Below are 27,598 nucleotides of genomic sequence, written 5' to 3'. Positions count from 1 at the left end.
TTTAAGCCGGCCATCCCACATGCAACTCTGAGGTGGAAATTTCCATGAACAGATCAGCCGACAAAAGAGCAGCCTAATTCTCATTTAAAGAGGGTGTGACTGATTTATAAGATATCACTTTATTGATCCCATATGGGAAAAGTGAAGTGTCAGAGCAGCTGAAGTATGTCAGTGTTAGAAAACTCTGACAGGCCTGCTATCATAGATATATGTATCGCAGTATCGACTATACATAAAACAACGTAGACAGAATTTAACGCTACACGAGTACGACTGTAGAAAATGGTCAGCTCATCTGCCCAGTTTTGGCTTCTTCCTCATTTTCACATTGTTGTAGCTCGGTCTCGTCTCTCCTGTACCTCTCCACGGAGGGGAACCATATTGACAATGGAACAAAAGGCATGAAGGGGGAGAGCCAGAAAAAAAAAGAAAAAAAAAAGAAGAAAGAGGCAAATTAGAGAGAGGCAGATTATGTTGCACAGGCTAGTTGGATGAAGGGGGTGGAGTATGAGGTAAGGGCAGAGTGATGAGGTCAGCATCAATGAGAGGAATGCAAGAAAAGAGAAAGAAATATGCAAATTGTGTTTATATGTGTGAGGAGGGGAGAGACAGAGAGAAAGAGAGAGACAGAAAGAGAGAGAGAGGCTGTCAGTTCAAAAGAAGGAGAGAGAGGCTGAAAGAAAATGACAGACGTGGCCGGAGGAAAGGAAAGGAGTGCTTGAGAAAGACAACCCCTGAGAGACTGTGTGCTGAACCCACTGCCCCGTCTCAACCCTCCTCCTCCTCCTCCCTCCATCCCTCCCTCCCTCCCTCCCTCCCTCCTCCCTCCCTGTGTGCTTTGCCATGGTTACCAGACAGGGCTCCTAATGCAGCCAGTTAATGTGTTTTTCAGCGGCAGGCCCGAGCTGGGTACTAATGTGACTCAGTCTGTCTCCTGCACAATCAATGTCAACTGTCCTGGGATGCACAAGCACATGGAGGGCGGAGAGCCAGGGAACACTGAGCCACCCTGGCCGAGCGTCAGGGCCGGGGAGTCTGAAAAAAGGAGGATCCACGTCACTTTCATTTATTCACCTGAAAACTGCAGCTGCGGCGGTTTGTTAAGTGGTCAGAAAAAAACACACACACACACAAAAAATGTGGCGGTGAAGAAGCTCGATTCGTGCTCTCGGCTGGAGCCTGATATCACATGTTGATCTATCTCCACCGCAATGAGCCGAAACATTCATCTCACATTCAACTCCATGAGCATAAAAAGCTGGTAAAAGAAAAGAGATGATTAGATTTTTAAATGTTTTTATTATTGTTATTATTATTTATTGGTTTTACATGGTATTTGGCAAAAACAATACAGGTTTTCTCAATTTCTTGAATTTTATTACCACATAAAGGAGAAAAAAACAATCAGAGCAATGGTGCATTTCATTCATTCATTCATTCATTCATAGAAACGATAAAAAATAAAGCAACAGAAAATTCATTTTTGACAAGCATTTAATTGCTGAGGCTGTTATTCACATTTTTTCCTTATGGTAAACTAAATACATTTGAGTTTTGTGCCATCTGAATATGTCACTGTCAGCCTCGGATGTTTTTAGTCTTTCCATAAAATTAACCATCAAAGTGTTTCCTGTTTCTTCACCGCAGGTCGTCACTGCTGTAATTTTCATCGTCTGTGAACAGTTTTCAATCCCATGTGAATCATATATCGGGGTCACGACCTTTGGCTGTCTTCTTATTGAACCGTGTAACTGTTCATTGCACAAAGTTAGCCAAGAAGGTACTGCCCCCTCCAGACAACCGCAGTGTCTCGTCTCGTCTCATCTTTCCCTGATGTCTGGAAAGTTTGGGGAATTCTCTCCAGATGACTTCATGCAGTCAAAACCTCTAATTCTCTGGCTGTTCGGCAGATTCACTCAGATCTGTTCAACACTTCTGATAGCGGTGATGATCTCGTGATTAAAAAAAAAGTGCGTCACATGTTGGTCTGGCGAGTTCTCTCTTGGACGGTGACGGAGAAACGCCGTGGTTCTCCTGAAGCATCTGCGTGCGCCTTTGTTCCCAAGGACCTCACCTGTGACCTTTCATATCATCACAGGTTAAGGGTCTCAGGGACAGTGACGCACACACAAAGACACACACAGACAGGGCTGGACTGGCAGGCAGGAGCCGACGGACAGCTGCTGCTCGTCCGCAGTTAAAAACCTACGGTCCTAAATACTGATGCAAGGTGTGACATTTAACATGAAAAATGTATATTTCAGTGACGTATAAATGTGTCATGTATGTTTATTGTGAGACCAACTTGTATAAACCTGCAAATACAAACATCACTGACAGACACAGAGCATGTTGCATTATAGCAAAAATAGACTCTACGTCATACATCATGTTAGATGATTACCGTTGTTTGTTATCAATGCCGCTGCAGCCCGTCACGAAAAACGTTTCGTCTGCATGACCTGGACCGGATCACAGCCTGCAAAACAAAGAGAAAGACGTTAAAATACATCGCTCGACGTATAGATCACAATTCTCGCAGCCGTTGTGTGTCCGTTCGTCTCGTTTTCAGGGCCCTTCACTGTCTTTCCTCCTGATATAGCCAGCGCCTGTTAATTCAGTGCAGGTCTGTGCAGTAAGACGTTGAAACAAAATGCCCCCTGCTGGCAGACAGATAGACAAAGCATCTGAGGAGAGGCGCGCATACGCAGAGCAAAATCCTCAAATTTAATGTTTAAATCGGGATTTGCATATGGGATGAACATACGGCCGCCTGGCCTGCACCAGCGTTAAGCTCCGACACAGCGGTCATACAGTTCATAGATGCACATACGTACTCTTTTGCTTGTGCACATGCATGAAACATCCACAGACAGCTGTGCCTGAAGCCGCAGACAACACTGTCGTCTTATATTTCCTACAGGCCTTGTGATCTCACAGGATTATGCAATCACTCCCCCATGACAAAGATGTTCAGCCTTGAGGGAGTAACACTGATTTACTCTTCCCCAGACAAAATAAATGTCACACAAGCCTGACACTGCAGATGCCACATGAAGAATATGAGCCAGGGTTCAAACAACTGGTACACAGCTGAAAAGCTCCATTTGCATCACATGTAAGTCGGAGCAGACGACAGCTTTATCGTCCGCCAACAATCCAGAACATGTGTCTCTAACTTGCAAAATCTGTCTGTGGCCAGGTGCGTGCACACACACACACACACACACGCGTGCGTGCACGCACGCATGCAGCCGAACATGCGACTCCACAAAGGCACACGGAGCATGAAGCCTTCTGCTGCCTGTGTGAAAAATTAGACTGCCTCTCTCTGTTTCCTCTTTGTCTCTGTGCTTTGAGATATATTTTCTCTGTCCCAGTTTTATGAGCGACTCTGCTGCTCTCTGAAGCACCAGAGACAAAGACCCGAGGATGAAACCAGAGGCTAAAAGGGAGAATGAAGTAAAATATCATCAGGTAAAAAAAAGAAAAAGACATTAAAAAAAAGAATAAAAATGAAGGTGGACACAAATGACGGGAAGATGGCGGGTGAACGTGGTCAGTCGAATTGTCTCGATTTGTTATCCGGGCCGCTCAAGTCAGTCTGAACTCACCATTTGCCTTTTCTCTGGTGTTCCTTACATGAACACACGTTTGTACTCATGTCCGTATGCACATGCATACAACAAGTGCATGTACATAAAACAGGTACGTGCACTCACACACACACTCACTCACACACATATAACACAACGCACTCTTACGATGAGTTATTGATCCGTTTTCTGTTTGAGAGAAAAATAAGCACCAATTAATCCAGTGGTAAAGAAAATAAGGCATGATAAAACCTATCCTGCCCCATCTTCACAGTCTTCCTTTTTCTCTGAGCGCTGTACGCGGCGGCGAACAGAAAAGCTATTCCCCTCTCGCTACCCCTCCATCTCTCTCTCGCTCTCCTCTTTTTGTCTCTCCTCTTCTTCTATCCCTCTCTCAGGCGCTGTCCCTGGCTCTGTTTTGTGCCTGTTTCCCTCTGCCAAGTCACATCACTAATTCTCCAGGCGATTAGAGTCCGAGCAAGCAATGTCTATGAGGCAGGTACGCTTACACACACACACACACACACACAGTAAAACACACACAGACAATTGCATTGATTCCATTATCTGGTGCTGTACCAACACCCCCACTTCCCCCAACCCCCAACAACCACCAACAGCGCCTCCATCTATGACCCTCTCCTTTCATAAATCTGTGTCACCTACATAGATCACACACAAACACACACACACACACACACACACACGCACACACACACGCACTCGCACACAGACACTTATGCAAGCATGCAGTATCTCCAGCTATCGCTCTTTCTTCTTCTCTTGCCTGAACACTCTCTATCACTCTGTCCCCGCCTCCCCCTGCTCCGTCTCAGCCCTTCCCCTCGTTTTCATCCTCCCCTCCTCGTCTCTCTATCTCCCTCTCTCTCCCTCCCTCTCTCTCTCTCTCCCCCTCTTCTACTCTAACCCCTTACATTTTTTCCAGGCGTGACGTCCCGTCTCGCCCCATCTTGCAGTCTACGTTCACACGACGCCGTGTCTCTCTACATGGGTGTCTGTTACTCTGTGTTTGTTTGAGTGTGTTTGAACTTGCGCTGCTATGTTCGTGCATCTGGAGGAGAGAGAGAGAGAGAGAGAGAGAGAGAGAGAGAGAGAGAGAGAGAGAGAGAGTCAACGTGCTCGGAGGGAGGCGCATGTGTGTGAGGCGTGCGCGCGCATGTCCTCGTGCACCGCTGTGCACACATGCATCTGTGTGAGAGGGCTTGTGTGTGTGTGTGTGTGTGTGTGTGAGGAAGGGAGGGAACGGAGAGTGGGGGTGGGAAAGGGGGGATCTCACAGACGGAGGCTGTGGATTTCACACAGCATGAGGATCAAAGCCACAGCGAGCCCAAAGGTGATTAACCCCACAGCCGTTCTGACCACAACACTGCTGCTCTCCCTCCATATTTCATTAACACAACAGTCCACTATCTGCACAGTTCATCAAATATCTTATCTAGCTGCCTTTTTTTTTTTTGCACAAATTCCCAAATATCCTCTGCACATATGGTGAGTGATATGAAAGCTGTCGGAGGAATTGTGAAACCTCAATTTCCATCATAGTTGAACTTTGTACATTTAAAAATTACAGTTAGTGCGATTGGAAATCAGTGAAATTCGTTGCTACAATCTTCAATAGCATATGTTTTTTTTTCTTCTTGTGTGCAGAGCTGAAATAACGAAATATAATGCAAAAAAATATTCAACGGCAAATAATGAGAAACTAACAGGAGAAATTTCAGTCAGCAGCATGTATCCAATGTCAGTATCAAGCGTAAAAACAAACGCAGGAATCGGCCACCGTTTATAAAATAGCAAGTGGCAGGCGGCTCTATTGTGACTGTATTTCCTCTTGAATTGGTACATGCCAGGGAGTCGTTTCTTTGTGTGCGTACAGAAAAGAGCAGTGCTCGGCAGAGATTGCTGATATATGCTCTTTTTTCCCTTCCTCGCTGGAGCACTGCAACGCAATGCGGATACTGAGTGTCTGAGCCACTAGCCAGACACACTGGGGGACAGAGGGGGGTGGGGGTGGTGGGGGGTGGCAGCGGTGGTGGGGTGGGGGTGGCGGCAGGAAGGAGAGAGGGGAAGGAGGCGGAGGCGGTAAGCAAGTTCACATACAGCCCAGAGTTTCAAGACACACTGATACTAATGTCTGGACACACTGTCATTATCTGCCAGAAATACACAACGCCACACAGAGAGAGAGGGTTGACTGAATAAATATGCTGGAAATGAAAATTTTACAGAAAACTACATGTCTTGCTATTAAATTTTCACATTAGTAAGAAAAACATAATAAAAGATGTTGAAAATCCAAGGCCGTATCCTTCTGCGGTTTAAATCTTATATCATCAAACTACTAAAATCAATCGTGCTGGATCCAAACTCGATGTACAAACTGAACAAACCAACACTTCTTACTGTCCAGACAGCTGACGCACGGTGAAATTATTTAAAATATGAAGAAGGGGAGCAGGAGGGGGGGTCCCTCTCTCCTGTTTTACCGGATTCGGCATTCCAGCTTAATGTTGTCCAGGAACACGTCCTGTGTTTTTGTGCACGGCCACGCAAAGAAACAACCAGCTATCGATGGCTGCTTCCATACCCCATTGGACTGCACCAAATAACAAATCAAACAGCACTGCAGAGCAAGGTGGGTATATTGATGTCTGGATTAGCTGGACCTCGACGGCAAACCCTGATTAGTATTTCAGATGTTTTAGATTTAAAGGGGGAACAGAAACTGTTTATGACCTTGTTTTTATGTCATTATTATTATTATTACGAGCTTGGAACTGGTGAAAATGTGAAATGAAGATGTATTTTAATGGATGTGATATCAGCGTGAGCCTTTTATCCATTACTTAGTAAAACTGACCTTGATAAATATAAATTTGGTAAAAACAACGTTTCAAATAAATAAATGAAATGAGAACATACTGTTACACCTTAAAAACTGGACCTCAGAGTATTGATATTATATTATATGTAGTTTACAGCCTTAAAAACCCCTGATATCCTTTCCCGTGCTGCTTTGTCTTGTTAAATATGAACTATGAAGTTTTTTACCTTGATTCCTATCCTCCTATAAAAAGTAATTTTCAGAACTTTCTGTTTTTGTGTGTGTTTTTTTTCGTGCATCATGTCTTCGTACTTACCACTTCAAGAGGCATGAAGGTTGACAGCGTTCATGTGAAGTCTGGGTGACACCGCAGGGAAAGCTAGAAGGTTGTACAGTTATCTCCAGGCTGTTTATTATGCGAAACCATACAACCAACTACCTCACACTGCAGAGCACCGGAGCAGGGTCAGCACTGGAGTCTCTTCCTCTTCCTTGCAGAGTCCTCCTGTCTATCACATCTGTCTGTCTCTACCTATCTGTCTCTGTCTCTGTCTGTCCCACCCTTGTCTTCCACTTCATTCACTGTGCACATTCATCATAAAGCTACGTTTCAGATCAACACTATCACAACATATTTTACTATAATTTACAAGAATTTAAAAATATATATATCCCCTGTATCAGTAGAATTAGACTGTTGGCAAATTATCCAGTTCCTGTCAAGATCTAATGTTAGACTTTCTTTAAAGTGTAGTCTGTGACGACCAGGTTAAAGTATAATACTGTCTTATTGTTGCAATTTAAAGGAGTAAAATTGAAGACTCATTCTACTATCAGCACTCCATGCATTTTTGTGGACTTGTCTCCCTCTTGTGGGTAGACGTGGAACCTGGACCACCACCCCCCGCCCCCCTCCTCCCACTAGAGGCCAAGGCTGTCTCTGAATACAAAGACAAGCACTTAACCTGCAGTTGCTTACTGTAGGCGTCTGCCTGACCTACTTCTGCAAGTGGAGCTGGTGGAATCTTCCATATCCTCAAAGCCTCCATTCAGCATTACTGAGCAGCACTTCATTGTCATTCTGAGGTTAAAGTCGAACACTCCTGTTCTGCTCGCTATAGGTTAGATATCGCAGCCTCGGCTGGTCGAAAAGGAACATCGCTTCTCTTTGTGGTGTGGGTGCTTCACTGTCTATAGTCGTTTTTGACCTCAACATATCAGACAACATATAAAAATGTAATCTCATATCAAGGTTGAAACTAATGATTCTTCTGTCTCATTATTGATAATGTATGTCATCATTTATATTACTGTTATCTGTGCAACAGAGTCACCAGGAGGTGGTCGGGGTGACGTATAAAGAGCACGACTGTCAGACTGGATTTGGCCTCTGCATTCCTGTCGGTGTGCGTTAGCTTTAAGTAACAAAAGCACGTTGGTTAGAGTTGGTGGAAATGTTGTGGTTTAGGTAGATGCTAATAAATACATGGTGCCTGAAATGAAATGACTGCGAGGTTTTTGAATCTAATTATGATCCTTTCTAAACTTTTACTTTATTTACAATGAGCAGAAAACATCAAATTAAGATTTCCTCATCACACATATAGAAAATGTATTCTGATAGCAAATACACTTTCTTCAAAAGATATTCACTGTTGTTCATAAATATACCTTCTACAAGACAAGGTTGGTCAGTTGTATCTCACAATTCATTATGACAGCATGGTAATTTTAACTTGGCTATATACAGTATATATGTATTCTATCCTATTCCTATTTATATGTGTCTGCCTACTCTATATCACCTCGTGTTTCTTTTATATCTTAATGCCCTTTTCTGTCTTTTGTAAAGCCCTTTTGATTGCCTTGTTGAAAGATGCTATAAAAATAACACCTCACCTTCAACTGCCTGAGTTGTATTTTTGCCTTTTTTGCCCTCCAGTTGCCGTCTCATTTCACGTTTGCCTGTCAAGCAACTTCGGACCTGTTTCACCATTTTTTCCAACTTGCATTCTGCAAGTTATCTATTCCTTCTTTAGGATAAGATTAGATTTGAGTGACAAGATTTTAACACCTTTCACTAATCAAAACAAACATTACACTTGTGACCTAGAATAGCAAACAATTATTAATGAAAAGTTTGAAATTCTAGTTTGCAATTTGTCAAGCTTGCAGGTCACTTTATGAAACAGGCCTCTGGTCCTTTTGAAGCTTTCTCAGATCGTTTTTGTTTGTCCTCTCCAGTTCTATCGCTCTCCACCTAGCAACAACATCCAAGGTAAAAAATATTCTTCAAAAAGGCACAACTGACCTTGTGGCGGTGGATTATTATCAAGTGCTACCAAACAGAATAGCTGCAGTGAGGGTCTTTGTATTAACAAGGCCAAACAGTGCACAGATGTGAAGCACCCTACAGAGAAGCCAGTAAATGATGGTGGCTGAGTGTTACAGCCTGTAGAAATGGCCATGCCTCTTAACAGCCATAGATAGGCCAAATATGAGTGAGTGCATGAATGAGTGGAGGAGTGAACTTTAAAATACATAAAGACGACATGTAATGTAGACGCACCGAGGATAATGTCTGGCAGCTTGTTTATTTACTTTTTCCTCATCAGAATCTCAGGAATGGTGTCAGGTATCTCGGCACATTAAATGGGATAATTTGATTTGCACTATTTAATAAGGCACTTTAAGGCTAACACACAGAAACTGGTTCATTCTAGAGCAGTTTTCGATGTAACAAATAGGATCTAATGGGTGAGTAATTGGATGACAATTTGGAGTAACAGCACTATCCAGTCAATCTCCCTCATTATGCTCCATAAATAATGGGGTGCACCCACACATTCGACATCAAGCTAAGGTGATCTCCTGCAAAAGCAGCAAATTGGCTGTTGTTAGCAGTCAATGGCGGTATTTTGACACTCCTTCTGTGTGCCTCAAGGACTCATTGATTACTTGATAGCTGCTGCACAGCAGAGTTGCCAGGCCTCCTATTCAGCCTGGTCAATGCACCAAAAATACAACCTTTAAGTCTTAGAGATGACTGAAGCCTCATTGATGAATCTGGACTCAAACACACTAGCCGACGTGTATCACTGATTGCTCTAAATGGCAACTCACTCTATTGTCTACCGGGACCGCAATGCTTACAAATGCAAAGAACAGGTAAATGTGCAGGAGATGATGAATGGCCATGATGGATCTTGTTAAATTATATTATGTGGATAAAAGCCATTTATAATCAACCTCAACTTGTTGTACTGTACTAAGGATTTACCAGTTTAACTATCATTAAATGAAAAATTAAGCAACTAAGTGTTAACTTTAAAATGTATGGCAGCACCATATGCTTAATAGAGAGATAGTATATTGTTTTTTTTATTGGCCAGTTTCCAAATGCTAACCCATTCACTTCGTCTCTCTCCACTGCCCTCTGCCATGCTAAAAGCCCACCCTCCGCCTACCCTTCATTTTCTTTCTTTGGCCGTCCTCCTGCTTCTCTAAGTGCCTCTTATTTGTCCTTCATCACCGAACATTTCAGGCCTCAAAATCTTTTGCAACTTTTTTTTTTCTCAGACAATCTCTCTGTTCATACCAACTAAGTCTCCCCCCCTTCATCCCCTTGATTCCTCTCCTCCCCTTTTTAAACCTCTCTCACCGTCTCATTCGCAGTCGAATCACGCATGAATGCGGCATGGTTGTGCCAATGCCAGCTCTTTGCCAATCTGCCTGGGTGTGTTTGTTTGCCAATGCGAGTCTGGTGGGAAGCCCCTGCGCTGGAGGCCGAGGGGGCAGATAAGCCCGAACCCCGGCTGGTGTTGGGTCAGGTGAAGCTTTATGAGGATTGCAGTTCGGCCTCTCGAGAGAGCAAAAAAATATTGTTGCTAGTATCTACCAAAATCACCAAAAGGGTAAATAACTTTAAATTTGTATCAAACCGGCTGTATCACAATCGCAAAGACAGAAATTTATATACACACACCATGCCATGGGATTTTATATACGTTACGAAAACACATAGCTAAAGTCAGTTCCATCACTGCCCAAAAATATTTAATGATAAACAATTTGGCCCATTAGCAACATAACAAAAACTGTGTTTATGTGAATCTCTTAAATTAACTTATTTATCAGCCACTCAGTTTGTTAATTTAATTTAAATTGTTGTTATCACATCCAGCAAAGACTCTGGGGATATGGATAATCATGCACACGATCGTCTTGTGTTAATCTTGCCGAACAACATCTGAAACGATACGGAGGGACATCATATTCTTTTTCAGTCATTATTGCTCAAATAATTAGTTGTAGTTTAAGGGAATATAAACACTTGATGTGTTTTAGATTTAATTTGAAAATGGAAAGCAAGTTATTCATTAGGAACAAATTCTCTAAGATGTATCTATAAAAAAATCTATAAAACATAAATGTATATATTTTATTTCCTGATTTCAATTAAACTAAATGTAAAAAGAAAAAGCTAAATTAAAAGAGGGGATATTTAAAGAGATAATTCATTAAATCAAGACCTGCAATTTCTGTCAATTAAAAAACATTAAAAATACCTAAATCATAAAAAAAAAATACCTAAAAGATTTAGGCTTTGTCGTCAAGGATGGAACAAAGATTTCAGGTGGCTTATTCTACCCCTTACCATCTTTGAGAAGTGACGCACAGAGAGTACCACCCAAAAAATGTAGGGGCACAGAGGAGCGAAATCTGCCCAGTGACAGCAAATAAACTGTTAACCACAGCTATGAATCGTCTTGCAAGTGCCACCTCAACAGGAATGCAGGCCTCAAACAGCCGCTCTCAAACTCGGAGCAGAGGAATCGCTGCTAGGTCCAGTTGATTTTATAGTAGCAAGATGTTTTAATAATCTAAATTTTAGCTAATTTTACAAAGCAAAAGGAAAATTGTGGTAAAACGAAATCAAACTAGGAGGAGTGACTATGTGATGAGAAAAAATGAATACGTAGAGAAGCAAGAAAATACATATATACACAGATAAATTCATAATGTAATATTCTCTGACATTGAATATTTAATTGTGCCAATGCTGCAGAGTGCAACCAGTACTTCCCCAGTGTGAGTTTTTTTTTTTTTTAAGAAAGAAAGAAAGAAATAATTCAGTGCCTGAGACAGAAGATTACATGCATCTCCTCCGTCCCCCTCAAAGCTGGATCTGACCCTGAACGACAAAGACTCGAACCTGAGATCCCCGGCGTCAATGCTGCTAATGCACATGCTCTTCAGTCGGATGGCAACTCGGTGCAGGGACAGGGAGGATAAGTATCTGCTACTCACAAACCATAAATTATTAGCTCTCTCAGGATTGAATGAGACTCTGTAGTGCAATTTCTAACCAAACCCCCCCCACCCCCCCTCTCCACTCTCCTCGTACCTTATTTACAAAGGCAGAAAATGTTACCATGGGAACACACTACTAGGCAACCTCAGTGGCTTGGCATGATGCCCAATGGTTGCTAGGGCACTGTTGTCAATGGCTATTGGGTTGTGTGGGCCAGTATGTGTGTGTGTGTGTGTGTGTGTGTCCTGCATATATGTGTGCGGTATTGTGTTAGTAGGCACTGTGTCCATGTGTGTGTGTGTGTGTGTGTGTCCATGTGTGTGTGTGTGTGTGTGTGTGTGTGTTCACAAATGTCGACAATGCACACAACACACCACAAAAAAAAAATGTAAATGAACAATTTAATGTCCTTATTCCATAATGAGGCTTTATATGTTTTCAATGTGTCATTATTTTAAATAGTATGTAGGCTACCATGTTGAATTGGTTTTCTTATTGTTTGTTTGAGTTTGTGGGTAACAAATGATGGGAGGCAGCTTTTGTTGGCCAATATACTCTAATCTTTTTTTCTTGCTCAAGTGTGTGTATGTGTGTGTTATTGTTGTTCAAGGGAAAAAAAGAGAGAGAATAATCAAGCGAGCAGTTATGTGAGGTCTCATATGCAATTATTTTTGAAATAACATGAATGATGGCTCTAAGCTGTGGTCTTTTTTCAACAGGTTTTATTGTGTGATAGCTAATGGTTGAATTGTCTGCTTATAGTGGCTGGGAATATAATAATTTTGCTTCACTGCCCATTGTCGGTAAGAACTAACTCGTGTTTTATAATGAGAGTAAGAATAAAAAAAGAGCCACAAGGAGACAGAAAGAGGAAGTCAGAGAAGGGAAAAGAAACATAAAAACACTAGTGTGTCTCTGTATCTCAGAGTTGACGTTCTCCGTCACTAGCTCTGATCTCTCAAGCTGTTTACTCGAGCTTTCATTTCAGTAAGATTCAAAGTGTCTTTGTTGGTATTCGGGAAGAAACGGGAAGATGTTGCCAAAGCATTTACCTCACAACCGGGATCTAGTTTGAGGTTTTTCCCATGGCTCTCTTTTCACTAGGGAGCTTCTGTGGTTGACCACGGCATTCCTGAAATCAGCAGAGCATCATGCAGATTATCAGCATACCACAGGATACGAAGGGGAACATCAATAAACACATTGAGCCATGAAGTTGGGATAAGTAAATAAATAATGTCAGCCACCCAGACACAACCCTATCTGGGCTTTTATCCAGGCCACATAGTCTCATAGTGTCATTTGCAGCAGGAATCATCCTGGACTCAATTATGAAAGAAAACTACAAGACAATTAAGTCATAATGGACCAATCCCTGATTAGAGATGAAGCACTCAGCAGCACAAAGAAATGAATGGAAACACATGCGTTTATGACGAAGGACGCATCAAACATTGTGTGCAGGGTATGAAATGGATTAACAAAGTGGGACATAATGGCACAGAATGAATACTGTGCCATCAACAAAGCATGGATGAGAGAGTGGAAATACAGAAATACATGTACAGCAGAGACAGTTAAAGACAATGGTGATGAATAATACATTAATAATGTTGGAAAATACAATCAGACATTATAAATTAAATAGCAGCAAGCCAAACAAATGCAATAATTATGACACTGCAACACAATTAGAGACAACAGAGATGGAGATGTTCTGCTTTTGTGTTCGTGTGCGCTCATTAATTCCCACATGTGTACGTATATATGGGTCTGTGTGTTCCTGTCTGTTTGCACTTAGGGAGGGCGAGTATTGCCTGCAGTGCAGTGTATCTTATCTAATATTACCAAGAGGAAGCATAGCCTCTCCCCCCCTTGCCTCTCTCTCTGCCCCCCCCACACACCCCCACCCCTCCGGCCCTTTGAACTCAAGCCGCTGCTGGAGATGCATTCTGACTGAGCACAGCATGTCCTGAAACGAGGTCAGAGGGCAGGACAAACAGTCTGGTGTCATGGCAACTTGATGCCACCAACCAAAAAAGTTTAGAGTGGCTGGTGGTGGGGGCCGCAGGAAAGGTTGGTCAACCTGTCACAGCTTATTGAGGACGGAGAACTGCCACTCAAAATGCTGGATTAAAACACAGAGACTTGAAGGATAACTGTGTATTTCTGGAGGGAAAGATCGCGGAAAAACCAAAACCAACTAACGACCGGCGATTTTCTTCCCATGCAGGGCTCCATTGTTGTCGAAAAACTATTAAAAGCAGTTAAAAACACATCAATGAGCCACACAATTGAACTGGATGACACGAACATGACCTCTGTACTGTAGCTAATTTTGAGTCAACGTGATGGTGACATAAATACTCACCAGCACATATTAATCCGCAGCTGAATATAGTAAAGGCACTATATTTGCTGTGCTGTGAGTTGCATTAGCCAAATGCTACATTGCCCCAACTGTTTTAGAGATTTATCTAGCCTGTTAAAAAGTATTCACTTGTGACCCATTGTTATAGATTTGTGATACCAATACACGTTGGGTCGTGAGCCTCAGACAGGGAAGCTGCAACGCAACAAGACAGACTAATTCTGATACAGTCACTATTGAATAAAGGCAACTAGGTTATTCATAAAAGGTGGTACCACAGGGTGCTTACTATTTTGTCTCTATTTCTCTAAACATTCAAAATAGTGAAAAATGTCTTTCTATTTCCGATAAATGACATGAGATGCTTTGTCCAACCAAAAGTTCATAAACCCAAATTCTTCAGTTTACTATCATGTAAGATGAAGAAAATTAACAACTACCGGTACTCAAATTTGAGAACCTAAAATCCATCGTATGTTGGGTGTTTTAGCTAAAAAAAAAAATCAACCTTAAATGACGGATTACCAAAGCAGACATCAATTCACCAATTCACTAATTATTTTGGCTCTACTCGTGTGTAACAAAAAAGCTGAACCTGGCTCAGCAGCTTGTGACGCAACACATCCTGCAAAAAGCAAATGCTTGCAGGTGCAAAATCCTGGAACTGTAGTTTACCTTCTGATGTGAATTAAGTCTTTGGGGTTTTTGCTAAACAATGAACACAATAAAAGATAAAAAATAATGGTCTCAATGACAGTGTTGAAAACAGCTGTGCATTATTTTGGTATCTGCCTTTTGGACTTCAGCACCTGAAGCAACATACAAGGCAGGCAGGGCTACTTTCAGTCTCGACGCCCACTAACACTGATGATTTTGAGACTTGAGCCTGACTGACTGGACTTTTTTTTTTTTTTGTATTTTCTTATTCAGAACACTAAATACACAATTACTACCACAAATTATGCCTTGGCTCAAATACGTGTCTGAATATTTGGCACCAAACAAATTCCTCTAATTTGTTACTCTAATTATTCCGAGTACAATTCAGCAAACCTGAGAAATGAACTGCAGCTGTAATTGTATTGCCTGCCGGTGCCAGTCCTACACTGCCTGTGTTTTCATCTCTCTCCTGAGGTGTTGGATCAATATGAAATCCAGGTTCCTTTGTATGTCATTAGCTTGTTTGATGCTTGAGCTGAGACCCCTCGAAAACCTTTGTGTTTCCAGCCGCTGAAATCTCTCACACGAAGAGTGTGTGATTGCAGGTGTGTGTCTGTCGGCAACGTATGGCTGTGCATACTGACCTTCAAAGCGGCTTATACGTACAACAGTGTTGTAAATGGGTGTTTTCTCTCCGTACAAGTGCGTGCGTGAGGCTTGTGTGCGCATGGTGTGTGTCCTTGTGTTTGTTCAATGCGGCAGAGGGTGGAGTGGCAGATCAATAGGAAACAAATGAATTCAGATCAATATGAAGCCAGGGAGTGAAGGAGAGAGAGAAGGAGAGATTGAAAGTGAGTGAGTGGGGTGATGCACCAGAGAGGAGGAGGAGGAGGAGGAGAAGGAGAGGAGGAGGAGGAGGAGGAGGGGGTGGGGTGTTGGTGGTGGGTTGGAGGGGTGATGTGTTACCAGCAGCACAGCGACTAACTGCACACTTGGGAAAGACCACTCATTTCTACAGCCAAAACCTCAGCGCTTTGAGGTCATTGACGGTTAAAATGGATGGTTAAGTGAGTTAGAGAGAAAACAGAAAGAGACACGAGAGCAGCAGTGCACTGGAGAAAAAAACCCAGCATTCCTGCATCACTGGTGGTGATCGGTTTTAGTGGAATGTAGCAGGGAAATGAAGCTGCACAGTGTTTCTATTTCTGCATGCAGAAAAGCCTTTCCTGGTTAAATTAAGTTACACGTTTCCTCTCTCTTTGTATTATTTTTCTCAGAAAGCAGCTATAAAAAGGAGCTGCTTTAAACATGACGTGTGAATAAGACTGCGTATTTATGTTTTAACTGGATAACAACTCAAATGTTTCAATTTGTCCGATGCTTTATGGAGCGGAGAATAATCAAGACGATCTATGTTTCTTAAGCATTTGGTATTAATGTGAAAATTCATATTTTTGGGTCACAGACAATCTGATGATGGCTGAGGTGAGAAGGTCAAGGCTGTAAATAAACAAATCTTGATATCAGATCTTACAGCAGCAACATCTGCCACTGTCGGCACACAGCAGCTGCAGCCAAAGTGAACTTTGACCCTTTTACTTCTATTCTGCACCCAAACAACACATCGCCTTCTCGCCTCGCATGGTAAGATTAGAAATCTCGGGCTAGAGAGGATTTAATTATGACCTTTCAACTTAAACTCCCAGTTGGAGCTTGACATTTGCAGCCAAACCCAACAGGGACCCAACGTGTTCAGATTGGAAGAAGTCTAGACTTCACTCGTCCAATTCTCTCATTTTTGTCTTTATGAGCGGTTTGAAGTACCGATTTTGGCACTTTGCTCCACACACAATTTATACAATTATCAAATGGTCTTTGTGTTAATTGGGTGACAATCTACAGCATCATTCCAGTTATTATTCTCCATTAGTTGATATTGATTTTGTCTGGAAAATGTCAGGACGTAGCAAACAGTTTGTGTGACTGGCAGAAGTTTTAAGTTCAAACATATTCTGTGTATAATGATACGACCAAATCTTTGTAGGGTCTAAATTAGTTTCAGTCCTAAACCTCTAAAAAAAAAAAGGCCTAGACTGAGTATAAGTATTTATAACATCTTCGGTTTGAATACATTTTAAGTTGTCTGTGGATTACCGTGTAGTTTGTTTAGTACATTTAATTTATGTTCATAATCTCAGGCTCATTCATCAGAATCGTGTCTCTTTAATGTTGTGACACAGCGTGTCTTTTCAGAGCAGTGATTATCACCTATCTTGTACAATATTTGATTCTCTTGCTTCACGGTATCGACACAGAATCGCAAACAGGATTGTTTAGCTTTGTGTACTGCTCATCTCTCGGCTGCCAGATCAAAGCATCAAGAGCCATTTGGGAGTCAGAAATGAATGAGACTTTGAAGTGATCGTGGCAAAAACAAACACATGGCTGCTGAGTGCTTGTGAACGGGCACTCTTCATTTCCAGCTCAAGGTTCCTCGGCTCTTGAGATGGATTTCAATGATTAATGTCTCAGTTAGCTCTGAATGCCGCATCTACTGTATGATGCTGGAAAAGATTCGGTCTGTAAATGATATCGTTCAATTCAGGAGGATATCTATATTGGCCCCAGGTTTTCCCAAAGAAGACACATAAGATCAACAAATATTAACACATTTTCAGAAGAGGTACAGATTGATCATTGGTGAAGTAATAGTTTCCGCTCTAAACTAAATGTTAGTGTGACACTGTGGGTTTTGGATTTGGCCATGACATTGTGAAAGTGTGAAATTTATCTCACTTTATATGCAAAGAATTTACTGCTGTATATGACTGTGAATAATTTACTGTACTGTCCTTCAGCACGTCTCAGACATACACAGATCCTACTACTCCTTCATATGAATCATCATAAGTTGCATATTTTTACACGGGCTGAGTGCAGCAAAGAGAAGAGGAGTTGCAGCCAGTGACAGCTGCCCTCTGAGTCAATCTATCAGACTTGTGCGAGAGAATTATATCTGTGAAAGTGAGATCAGCAGTCCTTCAACTACATGGCTGCTGCTCATTTCACCCTTGTTGAACTCGCACCATCATTTTTTAAAATCATTTTCACCTTTGGCAAGTTTGAACAGTGAGTGAAGTTGGGACACAGTGACCATGGATACAAATGAGATAAAGAGAGAGAGGCAGAGAGAAACAGATGCTGCGGATAAAAATGTGTTCTGTGTACGAAGGGAGCTGATAGATAGAGTGCATGATGGGCACACCCTGTTATCCAGGTTTCTATTATAATTAACTGATCAACTGATGTCCAATTACAATGCCGTTAAAATGTTATCACCAGCAAAACATCATGTGTGACTTTGACGATTCATTTTGACACTCAGAGTTGACGATGCTTAATTTTCTTACAAACCACGATTCTTTTATGTCGTTTTCTTTTCTTTTTCATGAGTGATAGAGGAAGCAAAACCTACAGAGAGAGCTGCAGACAGACAGACAGACAGACAGACAGAGAGAGAGAGACAGTGAGAGATACTTGAGGCAGTGATGTAGAACATCAACTCCAACCAGACAGTCTGCTAAAAAAAAAAAAAAGAAAAAGAAAAAAAAAAAGCATGGAGAGGCAAACATCAGCATGTCTCTCAGCTTTTCCTCTCCTCTCTCCTCTTTAATCTGACAGCCCCCCCCCCCCCCCTCTCTCTATCCGTCTCTCTGTCTCCCTCTCTCTCTCCGTCCCCCTGAGCTGTGTTCTGTGTGTTCCATCCCCGCCTCTCTCCGTCTCCCTGCCTCTAATGTGCTTTGGCGTGTGTTACCCACGGGTGCTTGCGCGCTGCTGCCGCCATCCTAAAGCCGGGTCAGGGGGGCAGCTGAAGCGGCGCGATGCTGTCTGTGACATCATCAGTCACTGTTATTACTCACGTCTCACCTCCCCTCACCGTCTGAAACCGTCAGGGCTTTAGGTGCTCGGTGTGGCAGGTCGACGGCGAGCGAACGCGTAAACGCAAACAAACAAACAAACAAAGATTTACACCCGTCGTGTTGTCGGAGCTAAATTAAATATTATTTGAAGAGCTGAAATTCTGAATCCAATTTGGAGATTTTGTTGCCTAAAATAGTTCAGAAGCACACGTAGCTGTCAAAAGCATTTTAGACTTGTTTCCGAAATGTTGAAAATCAAAGAATTAAACGCCACAAGAAATAATTCAGTTAGACAGTAACTATTGTGTCAGTAATTGAACATGACAGAACAGTTACTGATTACTGTAGTCAGTACTGTATGTATCATTACTTTTATATGCATGTAATACAGTATGTATTTAATTACTGATCAATATTAACATTTTACTTTCAAGTAATCCAATAACAGTATAGTCGATAAAATATTGAAAAATCATGAAAATGTTCATTGCGTGTTCCCTAAGTCCAAGTTACTGTCTTCACATGTTTTGTTTTATCCAACTACTAGTATAAAAGTTTAAAACGATATTTCATTTATTATAACAGAAGACAAAAGAAAATGCTTAAAAAATAAAGAAATTCATGAATCAACAAAACCCTTGTGGTTTGATCTTCTGTGGATCCTGTAATCAATGAATCAACTAATCATTTTATCTCCAAAGGAAATACACTTTTATCCCCCCCCCAAAAAAAAACCTAAGCCACTTTGCAGTTGCAGTAGGGGACAGTTTCTGACATGCTGAATATATTTTTTATAGAATTAAATTCTTGACTTAATAATTCAGTAGGTTAGTTTTAACCTAAAAGGGCTGGACATGCCAGAGCAGTCAATAATTCAACATGACAGAGCTGTGTGGTCAAATGGTAAATTATGAGTTGTACATGCATGTGTGTATTGAGACTGTAAGTGAGCTGATTAAGTGTTGACATCTTTAAATAACTTGTTTTGTCCAACAAATAGCACAAAAAAACAAGATATTCAATTACCAGTCATGTAGGAGGGAAAAGCAATAAATCCTCCACACCCGAGAAACTAGAACCAGACAATGTTAATTAATTCAATCAATTAATCAATTGACAGAACAGTTAGCATTAATATTCTTTTCAACAAATGGTTACAGCCCCTGGCTTTGATACAAGCAAGGACTTGTGGTTTCTGAAATGGTGAATATCTTTTATAGAATTCAGTTGGTTTTGACCTAAATGGACTAAAAGATGGGCATGACAGCACAATCAATAATTTAACATGTTATATATAGTCCAGATAGGAAGAGAGACTATTGCAGAGAGTGTGGTATGTTCTCAATAACAATAAATGAAAAATATGCTTAAGTCTCTTTTAAATCTTCATTTTCTTTTGTTTTATTTCTCACAGTCTCAATACGGAAATCCATGAACATCTGTCACTGAACTTAAGTGACACAATAAATCATAATCCACAAATAATTCACGTGTGTGTGTGTGTGTGTGTGGATGTGGTGTAAAAAGGACATGAGAATGTCCAGATGTGCCTCCACATGAGCTATAAAGCCGTGCACACACTCTACAGAAATGTGCTTCCATTCAGTGAGCACATGTGCAAGGTTCAGACTGTGTCAAATCTCCACGTCTGCCATCAGCGGAAACGCTCCCGTACCTGGGGGTCTGTCTGTCACCCCTGCTGTCAGCCAATGAAGAGGTGAGACTCTACAAACTCCTTCGCTCAGGAATACTGATAGCTGCCATGAAAAGCCCTCGGCCCGTGTGTGGGAACGCACCGTATAAATCATACATGACCAGCACCACCAGGCACCATATGCATGCTACAGCGCTGCATTAATAACAAGCATGCCAGTATGATATTTACGAGCACACAGAGAATGTAAATCTCTGCATCTCCTTTTGTCTCACTCCCCTGCACTCCCGACATGTCCTCTTGAAAGCACCTGCAGCACTGAACTCAATGTGCCACAGATAAAGCGTGAGACAGGAGGGGAGAGACAGACTTGATACAAAAAAAGATGGGAGGGCGAAGGGGTTGGAGAATGGATAAACCAGACAGCAATGACAGAATAATGACGTTTGGAGTATAAATACCTAAAGGCATGAATATTTGAAGATGAAAAACACCAGCAAAAAAGTGCATGGGGACAAATAAAAGACAGAAGGAATAGTGAGAAAAAATATGAGCCAAAGTAGGACAGCAAAATAGATGGCGTGACTGAAAGACAGACAGACAGATTAACCAAAAGAGACACACATGAGAGAAACACAGACAGACAAAGGGCGAGCAGGAAGAACAAAAGATGAAATGATGAAACGCAAAAGAAAGGAGGGAGAGAGACAGAGACAGAGAGAGAGAGAAGGACAGACTTGGAGCCAGACAAGGGGGAGAGAGGGAGATAGAGAGAGAGAGAAAGAGGGGAGCGAGAGACAGATAGGCAAGGCAGAATTAGAAAAAGACAGAGGAGGGCAATGAGACAGAGGCGCAGGGCGGCAGTGCGCATGCGGAAAGAGGTGGCAGACTCTTGTCAGTGCAGTGACCTAGTCGCGCAGGACTGAGGAATTCTCCCTGTCGACCCGGACACATTCCTCCGGTCCGCAGACGTTAACCCATGCCACACCACCCATATACTGTACTACAGTGGCTTACATGGCTGCTCTTGTCACTGACCCATGATGAGATACTATATCTATCATGCTGCCGACGCTACGCAGTTTCTTTTTCTTTCTTTTTTTTCCATTTTTAAAGCAGAGTCAACTTCAAATCATAACTGAGCAAACACCTTCGCCAAGAAATGAAATATCGGGTAAAGTGCACGGCCCGACCAGCTCTGAATCAATGTTCTGTGCCGCCTGCAGAGAATGTGTGTGTGAGTGTGTGTGTGTGTGTGTGTGTGTGTGTGTGCACAGGGCTCTGCAAAAACACATTGTGAAAATATCAGGGCAAGAAGGGCTCTATTGTGTCGCAGAGGCAGAATGTAGCTCTTATTCTCCCGCTGCTGGACCGGGGGCATGAGGGTGACATCAGCACAAAGACAAAAATGTAATGTGAGGCATCTCCAAAGCTAGCTTCAAGGCTACACCACAGGCCGCTCTTTATACCCACGCTCTCTCACTTTTCAGCAACATCTGATAATCGGGACGTGACCAACAGATGACCTTTCACTTGTTGCTTTGCTGAGATAAGTCACAGCCATCAGTGTTACGCCAAAATGACTCAAAAAAGGTGTGCTGGACAAAAAATGAAAGAGGGTCTGCTCTGCTCTGCTCTGCTCTGCTCGCTGCTCCTTTCACATTGGCCGGCGGTTAGCACATATCTCTGAGGTTAATCACGACAGAATGACTCAGGGAAGAGTAATTCAATTATTCTGATGGTGTATTGGCGTTTCGATCGGGCCACAGACTAAAATGGCTGACCAAGTGTTTCTGACTGCTGAGTGCCATTAAGCAAAAAACCCAGTCAGAACAGGGCTCGGTTTTGCACAAACTTATACATATCTCTCAAGACTCTCAGGACATACACACTGAATCTAAGAATAGACCGAATGAATAAATAGAAAGTAAAGCATCTGCTGCTTATTCTGGATCATTTTTAACTTAATAAATGAACAGGAAATCTTTTCTTACCTGCTGAAATAGTTCTGGTAGTCTCTGAGGCTCAATCTGAAAAACAGACATACATTATTTGAATTATCATTACACTCAAAATTGTAGGTTTTCTCTATAACATATTTGATACGCTTTATGAACCGATTCTTGATTAAATGTCTTTTATCTGTGTGAATTTCTTAGATTTTACTTCTTACTTCATACTTAACACTACTTTAATCAATGACTTTTTGTTATGGCATCAGATTGAGTTTACATTAAATACTGTTTTTATCCAATTCCAACATTACTATTATTTTAAGATCCACTCCATCCTTTATTAAATATAACACTCTACATTCGAGCAAGCCTTTGTACTATTTGTGTTTCACACCCGGCCTGTTAGGCTGTCGTTACCAGCACTCGCCAGTTTGTCGGTTTTCAGCAAAATTCAGCTGCACAAAATCTAAACCTGCTACACACAATAGCAGCTTGCATGGGAATTCCTGAGGTCTGTTCGATCCATTAATGTATGCTGCGGTTGAATGTCATCAATTATGAATGAGAAACACACAAGATTCACAGAGAACTGGTACAGAAACATGGGGAATGGTCCTGGATTGTCGTAGCTTGAGTATCTGTAACATATAATGTGAGAGGACAGGGCCATGCAACTAGTAAGCTAGTTTACTGTTTAGTACAGGCTAAACTTAAAAAGGGCAATTCTTTTTAAGCAGAACAATTATTAGATTAGAGGTTGAATTCAATCAGGGATAAGTGAATGATTTTAGGATAATTCAGGACATAAGAGCTTAGCTTAAACAGAAGCACAGGCGCGCACACACAATGGGGGCAAAAAGCCTGCAACTTGCTATAGGTGAGGATATTCTACTTCCTCAGCCTTTAGGTGTCAGGCACTTAAGTCCATATGTGTGGATACTGCAGTGGGGGCCTCTTCCCCTTTAAGGCCCAGGTATTCAGGAGTGTGTTGACCCTGCCAGTGAGTTCATACCATAAGCAGACCCATATAGCCTCTCCTCCAGAGCCCCTGATCACGAGCCTGCTGAGCTGCCGCCTCAGTTATGTAAGATTACATAACACCAGGTCTGTCTGAGTAATATTTCATAACCTGGGGGTCCGACTACACTGGCATTACCATCAAATCCCCTTAGGAGTGAAATCAAAAGGTGCAAAAGGCAGGTCTGGCAACGTAAAAGTCGAATTTGAAAACAAATAAGAGCAAGTTGAGGGCTCTAAAGGGGGCTCGTCTCTCTCTAACCCTTTTCTGCGTCTTAAGCTGGCAAGCGCTAGAGAGAGGCAGAGAGACAAGCGTTCGGTTCAGGAAAAAATTTGACATCAACGACTTTTCTCTTATTTTCTTGAGAGCTAAACTGGAGGTCAGGGAAAGGTCAAGCCAGGGACGCTACTAAACAAAAGCATCCTCCCCCCCCCTGGCTTATCACAGAACGCAGTGATGCTGTCTGCCCATAAATGTCAAATCATTGTGTATTAATCAAATCAGTGCATATGAATTAATCTAGCACACACTTAGACACTGAACATTATTGAAGAAGTAGGCCAGTAACTGTTACCTAACGGCATCTGCTGTACAATTGGCTTCTTTCTTATTTATATCAACAGAATATATTTTTAAAAAAAACATCCGCAGTGTTTTTTAATCAAAACTTTTTGGACGACCACGTCCTCACACAAATTCAACGACCTCACCCCATTAACAAACAGATGATAAAGAGATGTTAAACCAGGCAAAAATACAAAAAAAACAAGCAGAATCAGAGGTTTCAGAACCAATCGTTTACACATCCACACCAATAAAAAAAACAAAAAAAACACTGATGGCGGAGGAAGGCACACATGTGTGCACTTCCCTCGGAACGATACCAGTGAACAATCTCGGAAATAGATAACAACTGTGGCAAGTGATAGAGAAAATGTGGGCAGAGATAACTGGAGACTGTGTAAACAGAAAAACAGAAAAGCCAGATATAAAACACAGTAGAGGAAAAAGGGGAAAGGAAAGAGATGCCGGAAGATTTCTGAGGCTGATAGCCCGGGAGAAAAGGTACTCGATGGAGGTTATAGCAGATGGACTGCAAATGGACGATAGCAGGCTTGCGCTATATCTTGTATGTCCCTGTCTACTGCCTTGCGTTATGTCCATCGAACTTAGAGTACAATAATACATTTGTGTAATCCCACACTGTCGACATCTTTACACCACAGATTTGCACCAAACCCTCCATCTTTACCTGCAACTTCACCGCATCAGGCAAAAAGTAACCGCGGCCAAAAAGGAAGGTTATAAAAATGTAAAACTTGTTGAAATTGACTCCAGTTTCCGATTAAGCTTCCGTTCTCGAAAAAAAAATCCACCCTTATCTTTTGTTGACACCGAACCACATCTTGGACTGTGGGTTTTGTCTTTACAGGCGGATCAACAGATAGACTGGGGATACCCGGATGAATGGATGGAAGACGGGATAGAAAAAGGGGGAAAGCATGGGAGGAGTGAAAAAAAAATCTAATGAGAAGAAGAAGAACAAGAAGAAACCCAGCGGTACTTACAGTGTTTTCACTTCTCCGTTTCACCTCAATTTGACACTTGACCTTTAATTTCTGTGTTTAAAAAAAAAACAATTTTACTAACAACGTCGCACAATCATTCCCTGAATATAAAACATGAAACGTGATTGTGCAAATCCACGCATGCGTAAGCAGGAGTGACCGTCGACCGCTGCCGGCTCCTTTAACTCTAAATCACACCCCAACATACTAACACACACATGCACAGACACACAGATACACATGACTAATACAGATAGATACACACACACACATACACACACATACACACACACACACACAAATGCACACACCCTGCCTCCTTCATGTGCTACCCTCCCATACTTGGGCCCCCTAAAACTGTGTGCACTCAGTGATCCCTTTCCAAAGCCCTCATCTAAATGTGAGCAGAGGTAATCCTTCAAGGAGAGGCAAAGAGAACAGCGATAACCCATGATAAAGAGGAGCTGAAGGAGGAAAGAGAGAGACAGTGAAAGAGGGAGAGAGGTGGAGCGCGAGATGGGATAGACGAACAGGATGGGGGGATTAGCAACCTAGGGAACACATTTTTCAAACGAAAAAAAAAAAAGACGAGAGTTGAAAAATGAAGCAAAGGCACAAGGCGGGGGGGGAGAGGAGAAGGCTGTACAGACAAAAAGAGAAAAGCAGAGAGGATGCATGTATGAGAAAGGAAAAGGACATGTACACACAGTATATACTCACAGATGAGTGAGAGTGGGTGACCGGGGAAGTGATGAAAAATCGTTTCAAAAAACAAAAACGAGAGGCGACCGGAGGCTGCGAGTCTGAGTTTGGCGAGAAGTCCAGTTTCTGCTCTTTCTGGAGTTTTGTTTTTTCTCCTTTTTCCCGCGATTTTGCCAATTCCTATCCAGCCGTCCCTCCTTCCTAAGTCTATCCCCTACTGGTCCCCCTTCTCCTCTCTTCCCCCTCCCGTTTTTTTCTTGCCAGTGCCGGTACTCTTTCTCCTACCTCTCTCTCTCTCTCTCTCTCTCTCTGTCTGTCTTTCTCACTTTCTCCCGCAGACCATGCTCTCCATTTTCCCCTCATTCTTTGCCTCTGTCCCCTTCATCTGTCCATTCATCGGACACTCTTTTCTCTTTCTTCAACCCCTTTAGCTCCTGCTTCGGAATACAGATGAGATTTTAAAAAAAAAAAAAAAAAAAAAAAGGGTTTCTGAACAGAAGTCAAGTTTTGAGTTGAAAAACAAAAAAAAAATACTGCAGAAGAGAAAAAAAATATGTTTACAGGAAAGGACAAGAGGTTTGTGGCATGCAGTCTAACGCAGGAACAATCCACGGCCTGCGTTTTTCAGGGGCGCCAAGCATAGTAGGGGTGAAGCGTCTGTGTCGCGGTGCCTCCGTACATGAGGACATAACCGACAGCAAAGAACGGCAGGCGAAAGAAAAAAGGAGGAAGAAAAAAAAACAGAGCTTGTTGCAGTCGGTTCTCCAGTGAAAGTGGATAGTAAGCGCGCGTGAGGGGAAGGAGTAGGAAGGAGTCCGGGTGTGTGCATGTGAGGTGGGAGGGGAGAGAAAGGAGAGCCAGCGAGAAGCGAGAGAGAGAGAGAGAGAGAGGGAGAGAGAGAAAGAGAGAGAGACTGAGGGGGGGGGGGTTCATGGAGAAACATCCAAGAGGGAGGGATAGAGGAGGAGTGTGTCGGTGGGGAGAGGAAAGAGGAGGGAGGGGGCAGGAATAGGAATACATTTTTTTTTTTCCTTTACGCTCACGGTATTCGAATTTTGGGCTTTTCATTTTTTCACACCCCCCATTCCACGGCTAATACCTTCTCTTTCTGTGAGGAGAAAATAGAGAGGAAGAAAGAAGAGGAGAAAGAGCTACTTTGTGCTTTGTCTCCCGCCCCTGCCGTTCCTTTTCCTGGTTTCCTTTCTGCTCCGACTCTCTTCTATACAGCCTATTTTCTGCACGTGCACTTGAACTCTAAATCCTGTCTGCTTTCCCCTCCCCTCTCCCTCTCTCAGTCTCTCCCTCTCCCTCTCCCTCTCCGTCTCTCGCTCTCCTAGGCAGAGGCTTGAAATAGTGCTAGCAGGCAGGAGAGAGCAAGTGGGAGGGAAAAGGAGAGGGTGAGGGGGACAAAAAAGGGGAGAGAGATGTTGAGAGGGGGGAGGGGAAGAAGCTTAGACGGGCTGACACACAGAGCACAGGGCTGCTCTGTGTGTGTGTGAATGTGTGTGTGCATATGTGTGTGTGTGTTTATGTGCATTTTGCCCATGTCTTCACATTTGTAAACACATATTCATCTACCTAGGCTTTACATACAGCGTTTCACATGCTGGGGGGTAATCCACCACGTAGGATGTTAGCCCACATACCAGATAAGAATTACACGACTTTTTCGGGGGTGAGGAAAGAAATAATTAAAACAGCAGGATTTCTGTATTTTCAGTGGTGTGTAGTGTCACACTGCAATAATAAGTTAGCGCTAAAATCAAAAAGCGCTTTGGGGACGATACAGTCAATGGTTATTTTCATTGTTAATTAATCTCACTGTTATTTCTTTCAGTAAATAACTGAGACAACTTACTTATGCTTTTGATCTGATCATCAAAAATCAAAAGGGATCTTTTGAGTATAGTATCTACCTAACACACTTACCTATCGTATTTGTTTTAATGCTAATTATTTTTAAAATATGAAGTAGGACTGTAACTAATGATTATT

General features: G+C 42.3%; 1 long non-coding RNA gene across 2 annotated transcripts; it reads right to left on the bottom strand.

Annotated features, from left to right (window-relative positions):
- Positions 1-2,309: 2,309 nt before the first annotated feature.
- Positions 2,310-26,997, bottom strand: LOC146978616 (uncharacterized). 2 transcript variants are annotated; one of them, XR_015037102.1, is made up of 4 exons: positions 25,618-26,997; positions 22,355-22,384; positions 12,808-12,887; positions 2,310-2,479 (listed from the first exon to the last, which is right to left on the bottom strand). It is a non-coding gene; the product is annotated as an uncharacterized LOC146978616 (long non-coding RNA). The 2 variants fall into 2 exon arrangements; XR_015037101.1 differs by lacking the exon at positions 2,310-2,479 and having other exon boundaries at positions 12,328-12,887.
- Between the last annotated feature and the right edge of the window lie 601 nt (positions 26,998-27,598).

The sequence above is a fragment of the Trachurus japonicus genome, chromosome 11 (genome assembly GCF_045865225.1).
Source record: "Trachurus japonicus isolate A0001 chromosome 11, Traja_1.0".
NCBI lineage: Eukaryota > Metazoa > Chordata > Actinopteri > Carangiformes > Carangidae > Trachurus > Trachurus japonicus.
Note: the sequence above shows the minus strand (reverse complement) of the source record. Positions and strands in the feature narration are given on the sequence as shown.